Raw genomic sequence first — 9,831 nt, 5'->3', positions numbered from 1 at the left:
TCATGTTCTTACATTCTGCCCGGCACTGTACCTCATAGTTAGGGGTCGAATTGATCTTGGGTTAAAACATGAAAGTTGTAGGAAATAATATTTTAGAGATGCCTGCAAAATTTCAGGTCAATCGGAGCAACGTAGCTTGAGAAAAGACTGAAATACCCCTGTTGTCCTGGTTCTACCCGAATTTGATAATTGCGTCTGTAATTGGTTAATTTGGTTGGGAATGCTTTTGATTTGGTTGTTGGTGCCTTCTGATGAATTGTAGCCTTGTATCTTATATTTCGGATGGCTTTGGAATCACTTGGTTTGGACTTAGGTAGCCTAACTTATGATGTTTGAACCAGAATGCGGTTTGTGAACCTGTTTTTGTGGTTCTGGTGTAGTATATTACATTTTTGACCTGGTTACACTAGAAACTGGATAGAGTAGCCTTCTTCAACATTGTATCCCTATCTCTTAGCTTCGCAACGGTGTGTCTTGCACCTCCATCCGATAATCGTAGTGCCAATGGTGTCAAAACCGCAAAATGATGTCAAAAACTATTTTTTTTTTTGTAGAGCTTAATTCCATTTTCGGATTTTGTTGGTTTACTCTAGTGCTTATGTATTCTTATGGAGCCCTATTTTGGTGGTATTTGGACTTTGTTTATGACCGGTAATCGAGTTTTATTGTGCTTATTTGAATGTTTTAGGACGTGACGGTGGTCCAAGACGATCTTAGGCGGAAGTGCATGAAATATCATTTGTTTGAGTGATGAGTGATAGGGTGCACTTTAGTGGGGTATTTTGGGCGTTATTGCACAATTGTATGACGAAATATTTCATTAATTGGGTGGATTCTACTGATATTTCGTTTTGGTGCCAATTGCAGGATTTGATGCTGAAAAGTGTTTAAAATCGAAGTTCAGAAGAGTCGTCGCACGTGGGGCCCGCTTGAGAAGCTGAAGAGACTAATTTGTAATAGACTTTATATTATCTTACTTTTGAGGGAGTCTTGTTGCAAATTCTGAAAAAAATAACATTTGGCGATAGGGAAAAATCCCTTCCCGGAACTTCGGACGAGAACAGAGGGAAGTATTAGACTTCCGTAGGTAGGCAAAACAGAGAGTTTTTTAATTTGTTTAGTTGGCATTTAATTCCAAAAACCCCCTATTCATCTTGAATTGAAAAGAAACAAATTTTTCGCTAGTCCCTGAGGAGACGACCCTGCTTACCACTGTCTACTAATTAGTGAATTCAGTTAAATAATTAATTCAAGTATATCGGATTAAGCAAACTCTTCGGGAACAGGGTGAATCAAGTAACCTATTGCACACCTAGAGTCCCTACTCCAGTACTAGAATTGATTATTGACTGTTTCAGGTGGTATTTAGGTTTTATTTATTATTATTGCACAGGTTCGGCACCTGTCAATTTTTGGCGCCATTGCCGGGGACTTGCGTCTGAATTATTTGTTTCTTTTTGAATTCAATTTTTATTTTATTTTATTTTATTTTTCTTGGTATTTTTGCTAGTTTATGCCCCGTTTTTCTAGCACAAGTGAATTGGTATACGATCCTGAGGTTGAGAAGGCAGCGCGTAGGCGAAGGCAAGAGACCAAGAAACGAAAAGAAGGGCATTTATCTACTGCAAACGATTCAGCAGAAGACGAATTTAGCATGGTCAACACGCAAACATTAAGGGAACTGGCTGCCCCGGAGTTGACTCACCAGCCCTTGTGCATCACATTCCCCACTTTGGCTGAGAATACCGCATTCGAACTGAAGTCGGGGTTGATTCGCCTCCTACCTTCGTTCCACGGTCTTTCTGGGGAAGAACCCCACAAACATGTCAAGGAGTTCGAGGTGGTTTGCTCTAGCATGAAACCTCTTGGGGTCACTGAGGAGCAAATAAGACTTAGAACTTTCCCTTTCTCTCTCAAGGATCCAGCGAAGGATTGGATATACTACCTCCCTGCTGGTAGTATCACCACGTGGGCACAGTTGAAAAAGAAATTCCTAGAGAAATTCTTCCCAGTATCTCGGGCTGCGAGTTTGAGGAAGGAGATCTGCAGCATTAAACAGTATCCCGGTGAGTCCTTGTATGAATACTGGGAAAGGTTTAACAAGTTGTGCACTAGATGCCCGTAGCATCAAATTAGTGAACAACTGTTAATCCAATACTTCTATGAAGGGCTCCAATCAACTGATAGGAGTATCATTGACGCTGCGAGTGGGGGAACACTGGCAAACAAGACACCGAAGGAAGCGTGGGAGCTCATCGAAGCCATGGCAGAGAACTCCCAGCAATTTGGCTTTCGTGAGAGCAACCCCACCCGTAGAGTAACGAGGTAGAGACTTCATCCATACAGCAGCAACTGTCAGAGTTGACGTCTGCTGTTAGGCAATTAGCCATGAGAGACACGCCGCGAGCGAAGGTGTATGGAATCTGCACTAGCATGGACCAATGCACGGACACGTGCCCCATTTTGCAAGAGGACGGGACGGAACAGGTAAATATGGCCGGAGGCGTGCCAGCGCCCCGCAGGCAGTATGACCCGTACTCCAACACATACAACCCCGGTTGGAGAGACCATCCCAATTTCAGTTATGGGAACCGACCGTAAAACTTACTCTCAAATTGTCCACCAGGGTTTCAGCAACCATGGCAACCGAAACCCCAACCTTCATCCTCCAACATAGGGAGTTCTTTGGAGGATATTATCAAAAGTCTGGCTACTACTACCTCCCAGATCCAGCAAGAGACTAGACAGCTTCAGCAGGAGACCAGATTATTGACATCGAATATGGCTCAGTTCCAGCAGGAGACCAGATCAGGCATGAAAGATATGGATGCTCGAATAAGCCAATTGGCAACTGCCATCAATCGCCTGGAGTCCCACGCTCATGAAAAATTGCCATCTCAACCCGAGGTAAATCCCAGAAATGTAAGTGCCATGACACTGAGGAGTGGCAAGGAATTGGATGGGCCTAAAGTGGAAAGTTCAAAAAGCAAAAGTGAGGAGGAGATAGAAAAGAAAATCGAAGAGGAAGGACGTATTCGCGAGGATCCTAAGGTACCATTCACTTCTCCACCCACTATTAAATCTAGCTTACCTCCTTTTCCTTGCAGGTTGGAAAAGACAAGGAAAGTAGAGAAGGAAAAAGAGCTTTTGAATGTGTTCCGAAAAGTGGAGATTAACATCCCCTTACTGGATGCAATCAAGCAAATACCGAAATATGCTAAATTTTTAAAGAATTTGTGCACCCACAAGAGGAAGCTAAGGGGAGATGAATGAATGGCGGTGGGAGAAAACGTGTCCGCTATACTTCAAAGGAAACTCCCACCAAAATGTGGAAACCCAAGTATGTTCACCATCCCTTGCAAGATAGGGGGTACCTCGATTAGGAAAGCAATGTTGGATTTAGGGGCGTTAATCAATGTAATGCCTAAAACAATTTATACGTCCCTTAATCTTGGTCCGTTAAAAGGCACATGCATTATAATCCAACTTGCAGACCGTACCAATGCTTATCCAGAGGGGTTAGTTGAAGATGTTTTGGTACAGGTCAATGAGTTAGTCTTTCATACAGATTTTTATGTCCTAGATATGGGAGATGAAATGGCACTAAATCCGTCACCTATTTTGTTAGGGAGGCCATTTTTAAGCACTGCTAGGACGAAAATAGATGTAAATGAGGGTACCTTGTCAATGGAGTTTGATGGGGAAGTTGTAAATTTTAATATCTTTGATGCGATAAAGTACCCGGATGAGACTAACTCCGTTTTTGCTTTAAGTGTTGTTGAGCCCCTTGTACAGGAAATGTTTGAATTGGATGGGGACGATGCACTTGAGGTGGCATTAGCCAAACATCTTGAGTTGGAAGCAACTTTTGATGTGGAATTAAGTGAGGAGTTATACCGTGCAGTTGAAGCACTGCATTCGCTTCCACCAATTACTCCAAGGTATGAGCTTATTTCTCTTTTTGTACCAGAAACTCAGACGAAATTGTTGCCTTCTATTGTGCAGGCACCTGAGTTGGAACTCAAGCCTCTCCCAAGGCATTTGAAGTATGCTTTTCTCGGAGATAATGAGACGCTACCAGTTATCATATATGCTCATCTATCACCAAGACAAGAAGACAACCTTATTCGTCTTCTTCGAGACCATAAGGAAGCGATTGGGTGGAGCGTAGCAGACATCAAGGGAATTAACCCCTCCTTGTGCATGCATCGGATCCGGCTTGAGGATGATGCAAAGCCGGTTAGGCTGGCGCAACGGAGATTGAATCCACTAATGATGGAAGTGGTGAAGAAAGAGATACTGAAACTCCTAGAAGTGGGAATCATCTTCGCCATCTCGGATAGTCCTTGGGTGAGTCCAGTGCAAGTAGTTCCGAAAAAGGCAGGAGTAACAGTTGAAGAGAACCAAGAGGGTGAGATGGTCCCGGTGAGGAAACCCATAGGATGGCGTCAGTGCATTGATTACCGACGTCTGAATGCTGTAACCAAGAAGGACCACTTCCCTCTACCTTTTATTGATCAGATGATAGAAAGGTTAGCTGGTCGTGTCTATTACTGCTTTCTTGACGGTTTCTCAGGTTACTTCCAGATCGCAATAGCACCGGAGGATCAGGAGAAAACTACCTTCACCTGCCCCTTTGGTACATTTGCCTACCGGAGGATGCCGTTCGGCCTCTGCAATGCTCCGGCGACTTTTCAGAGGTGTATGGTAAGTATATTTTCTGAATATGTAGAAAAGATTATTGAGGTGTTTATGGATGATTTTAGTGTATATGGAGATAGTTTTGATGAATGCCTGGATAATTTAGCTTTAATTTTGAAGAGATGCATTGAGACAAATTTAGTTCTAAATTGGGAAAAATGTCATTTCATGATGGATCATGGCATTGTTTTAGGGCATGTAGTGTTGGCCAAGGGTATAGAAGTGGATAAAGCAAAGGTCGATATTATTTCTGCTTTGCCTTACCCCGTAAGTATACGGGAGGTGCGTTCCTTTTTGGGTCACGCATGGTTCTACAGGAGATTCATCAAAGATTTCTCCAAAATTGGAGCGCCCCTGTTCAAACTGTTGCAGAAGGATGTAGCATTTGACTTCACTGAGGAGTGCAAGGTGGCATTTGACAGGTTGAGGGAGTCATTGACATTACCACCTGTTATCCAACCTCCAAACTGGAACCTCCCATTTGAGATAATGTGTGACGCGAGTGACTATGCAGTGGGAGCGGTGTTGGGGCAACGGATTGGCAGAGCTGCACATGCAATCTATTATGCATCAAAAGCGTTGAATGGAGCTCAGCTCAACTACTCTACAACAGAGAAAGAATTGCTAGCTGTGGTTTTCGTATTAGAAAAATTTAGACCTTATTTGTTAGGTGCGAAAATAACAGTTTTCTCTGATCATGCAGCCTTAAGGTACTTGATGACGAAGAAAGATGCTAAACCAAGACTCATCAGATGGATCCTGCTCCTTCAGGAGTTCAACTTGGAGATTAAAGATAAAAGTGGGGCAGAAAATTTAGTTGCTGATCACTTGAGCTATTTGCTTGCTCATAAGGAGGAGCAACCATTGAGGGAGGCATTTCCAGAGGAGCAACTACTTGCCCTTAACTCGTCTACACCCTGGTATGCTGATATAGTGAATTTTCTAGTGACTAATCAATTGCCTGCAGGGTGGCCAAAGGCTAAGAGGGACAAGTTGAGGAGTGATGCCAAGTACTACATTTGGGAAGACCCCTACTTGTGGAGACAATGCTCGGACCAGATACTAAGAAGATGTGTAAGTGCAGGTGAATTCCACTCCATTTTGAATTTCTGTCATTCGTTTGCATGTGGAGGGCATTTCGGGCCCAAGCGGACAGTTCGCAAAGTGTTGGAGAATGGTTTTTACTGGCCTACCCTTTTTAAAGATGCTTACTTATTTTGCAAATCTTGTGATAGGTGTCAAAGGGTGGGAAATATTTTTCGTAAGGACCAAATGCTTCAAACCCCCATGTTGTTTGTTGAAATTTTTGATGTTTGGGGAATAGATTTTATGGGTCCTTTTCCATCATCTTTTGGTTTCTTATATATCTTGCTCGCGGTTGATTATGTTTCTAAGTGGGTGGAAGCCAAAGCCACCCGTACTAACGATTCCAGGGTGGTTGCAGAGTTCTTAAAATCTAATATCTTTATCCGCTTTGGAATGCCAAGAGCTGTGGTAAGTGATAGAGGGACACATTTCTGTAACAAGACCATCACTGTCTTGTTTCGAAAATACGGCGTGCTCCATAAGGTATCCACACCGTATCACCCGCAGACAAACGGTCAAGCCGAAGTGTCAAACAGGGAAATCAAATCAATCTTGGAGAAGATGGTGCGCCCAGATAGGAAGGATTGGAGTTTAAAGTTAGAAGATGTACTATGGGCGTACCGCACCGCGTATAAGACGCCGATTGGGATGTCCCCGTATAGACTTGTCTTCGGTAAGGCTTGCCATCTTCCCGTGGAGTTCGAACACAAGACGTTTTGGGCAGTGAAACAGTGTAACATGGGATTAGACGAAGCAGAGGTCCAAAGGAAATTGCAACTACAAGAGCAGGAGGAGATAAGAAATGAAGCGTATGAGAATGCCACGATCTATAAGGAAAAGAATAAAATCTTCCATGATCAGCAAGTTGCGAGGAAATTTTTTGTAGTGGGGCAAAAAGTCCTCTTGTATCACTCGAGACTTAAACTCTTTCCTGGTAAGTTACGTTCTTGTTGGATTGGTCCATTTGTCGTTTCTAATGTATTTCATTATGGTGCAGTGGAGATCCAAAGTTTAAAAACGGAGAAAAATTTCGTGGTGAACGGCCATCGTCTCAAGCCTTATTATGAGGGGTTCTCTATTGAAGAAGTAGAAGTTGTTCACCTCCAAGATCCACTTTATCTTGCTTGAGGGTTTCGGCCATGTCTAGCCAAAGACATTAAAGAAAGGCGCTACTTGGGAGGCAACCCAAGACTATTTGTTTCAGTTTTCGTACATTTTTGAAGTTTTAGTTGAGTGTTAGTGTCATTTAATCGTTTGATGTTTGGTGGCAGGAAGTTGGCAGTTAGACGTGCCCACGCCAACTGGTCACGTCTAAGGAATGGAGTTGGAAGGCGACGGCCAGAAAACTCTATAGCAGTTAAGCGTGCCCACGCCAGGTGGTCACATTTAAGGGAAGAAAATTTTCGTCCGCGGACAGAAGACTCTGTAGTAGTTAGGCGTGCTCACGCTAGGTGGTCATGCTGAAGGATAAAAAAAAATTTTCAGAAGGATGGTAAAAAAGCCTAGAGAGCAGTTAGGCGTGCCTACGCCTAAAACAGGGGCCCCTTGTACAAAAAAAAAAAGGGGCGAAAAGACGAAATTGTCCTTGTCAAAAAAAAGAAAGAACAAAAAAAAAATTTTCAAAGAACCCGAAGCCCTACTCTTTTTCTTTCTTCTTCTTCCTTCTTTTCTTTCTTTTTCTTCTTCCCCGCACGCCGCACGATCCGCCGCCACTGCTCGCCGCACGCCGCCGCCCCACGCCACAGCCACGACCTGCGCGCCTGCCATCCCAGCACCAGGATAGCGCGAGCCCAGCAACTCGCGCCCAGCCACAACGCGTTTCTCCGCGCGCGCGCGACCAGAGCAGGGACCACCAGCCGCAACAGCCATCAGCAGCCTGCCGCGTGCAACTCCAACTCCTCTCCAGGCACAACCCACGCAGCACGCGCAGCACCGCGCTCAGTCGTCGCACCAGCCCCGCGCGAGCCACTAGCCGCGCGCGAATCGCCCCTGCGCCGCCTCAGCGCGCCTGTCACTTGCCCATCTCGGGCAAGCAACGCACGACTCCAGTTCGCGCGAACCCAGCTCTAGGCCCAGCAGTAGCTGCACACGGCGCGCAGTCATCCACCAGCCGCACTCACGTGACGCCATCATCTTCATTGGCCATCCGCTGCCAGCGCGCAACCAGCGCGCGACGCCCTCTCCTCCACGGCGTGCGCCAGTAGCGCGAAAGAAAGCCAGTGCGTGTCCCCTTGGTGCAACTCGTAGCAGCAGCCGCCATCTCCATCGCGCCAGCCGTCACCTCTGCTCTAGCGCGTGCGACGCACGCGCGTTGCCTTCCTCCACCTCTTTGCCGCCTCTGCTCCCCACTTCATCCACTGCATACTCCATACCTTCGGTGATTTCTTTCTTTATTTTTTTGTCGCTAATTAGCTGAGGTCAGATTACTAGTTTTTATTAGCTGATGCCAGAATTTTACCTTCTTAGCTGAGGCCAGATTGTCGATTTTCTTACTTGATTTTGGTGCTGCGATATATCTGTGGTTGATTGTTGATTATTTGGTAAATTTTGAGCTCAACCAGTGATATTTGGGGAAATTTTTTATTCTAGTTGCCTGTTTAATTAGTTTTTGGGGAAGTTTGCTGTGTTTGTCTAATTAATTAGTTTTTGGGTTAAATTGGTAGTATTTGGGGAGTATTTTGCTGTCCACAGGATTAATTAGTTTTTGGGATGAGTGTATTGTCCGTTTCTGCACTTGTTTGTGATTGAGAGCTGTGACTGGGGATTATTTGCTTTGTTGGCTGTTTGTTGACATATTTTGGACACCATTACCCCGTCTTTGTCTGGTCTACTGATACCCAATGACTAAACCCAAAAACAAAGGCAAGAGCAAACCTTCCACCTCCACCCCTCAGCCTACAGTCCCCTTAGGGGGACCTGCCCATCGACTGGTCCGGGAGGGCCCCGGACCCGTCTTGGGCGGAATAGGGAGGTTCATATATCCTCTCCGGCCCACTTTGACGGCAATTTGACGTTCACCCGGGCTGCCGACAAGGAGCGGTACGCCTCAGCGTGCACAAGGAAGATAATTCCTTATAAATACATCCACGGCCCTACACTTGATCTCCTGAATCTTAAGGATGAGGTCACACAGCACTTAGCTGACATTGGTTGGACCCGCTATGCTACTATCATACTACCTGCTTTTACTGAACTGACGTGGGAATTTTATGCTACTTTTGAGTTCAATATCCCTGATGAATTCTCCGTTACAACTCCTGGGGTAGTGAGATTTAGGTTAATGGGTAGAGAGCTCAACCAATCTATTACTGAATTTAATTTGGCCCTTGGGTTCATTGATATTCCCTACTCCCAGAGTGAGGAATATATGCACAGTGCGTGCGAGTATACGGAGTCATTTTTCTCTCATAACATTGGTTATTGGAGAGAATTGTCGGTTGACCGGCACAACTATGACCCCAGTCAGTCTAAGGCATCTTATCTTAAGAGCGCCGCCTACCGTTATTTACATAGATTTATGGCCTACAGTTTCTCAGGTAGGAAGGATAGTTCGGGTACTTTGACCAAACCCGAGTTCTTTTTCATTTGGTGCATGGTTACTCGGACTAAGGCCAATTTGGGTAGTTGGTTTGCCCTCCACCTCCGCACTGTGCTAAGTAAGAAAAATAAGCCATTAATCTTAGGCTCATTTATCACTCAATTGGCTGTAAATCTTGGGATTTTGGACTTAAATAATCATAAGTTGCATCGTGCTTGTACTATGGAACCCCTCGATTTGGTTTGTTTGGAGAAAATGGGTCTTGTGCAACAGGTGCATGGCATTTTCCAGTTTGCCCCCCTGGGGCCGATTTCTGTTCCTCCGAAGCGCAGAGCTTCAAAACCCACCGGCCCGGAGGCCGGTGGTCCTTCCACGGATGCCCCCGGACTGTCTTCTTCGGCACCTCCACCGTCTTCCTCTGCCGATAGTCAGTTAACTGCCCTTCGGTTCCAGATGCAGCACATGGACACTCGCATGGAGCGGATGGACCGTCAAATGGCCGGAAT

At 45.2% G+C, this 9,831-nt stretch overlaps 1 non-coding gene across 1 annotated transcript; it reads right to left on the bottom strand.

Moving 5' to 3' along the window:
- Positions 1 to 2,026: 2,026 nt before the first annotated feature.
- LOC113705125 (small nucleolar RNA R71) lies at positions 2,027 to 2,133 on the bottom strand. Its single transcript, XR_003451773.1, has one exon. It is a non-coding gene; the product is annotated as a small nucleolar RNA R71 (small nucleolar RNA).
- Positions 2,134 to 9,831: the final 7,698 nt, after the last annotated feature.

This window comes from Coffea arabica, chromosome 8e, assembly GCF_036785885.1.
Source record: "Coffea arabica cultivar ET-39 chromosome 8e, Coffea Arabica ET-39 HiFi, whole genome shotgun sequence".
Lineage (NCBI taxonomy): Eukaryota > Viridiplantae > Streptophyta > Magnoliopsida > Gentianales > Rubiaceae > Coffea > Coffea arabica.
The sequence above is the reverse complement of the archived record's forward strand: the minus strand, read 5'-3'. Positions and strand labels throughout refer to the sequence as shown.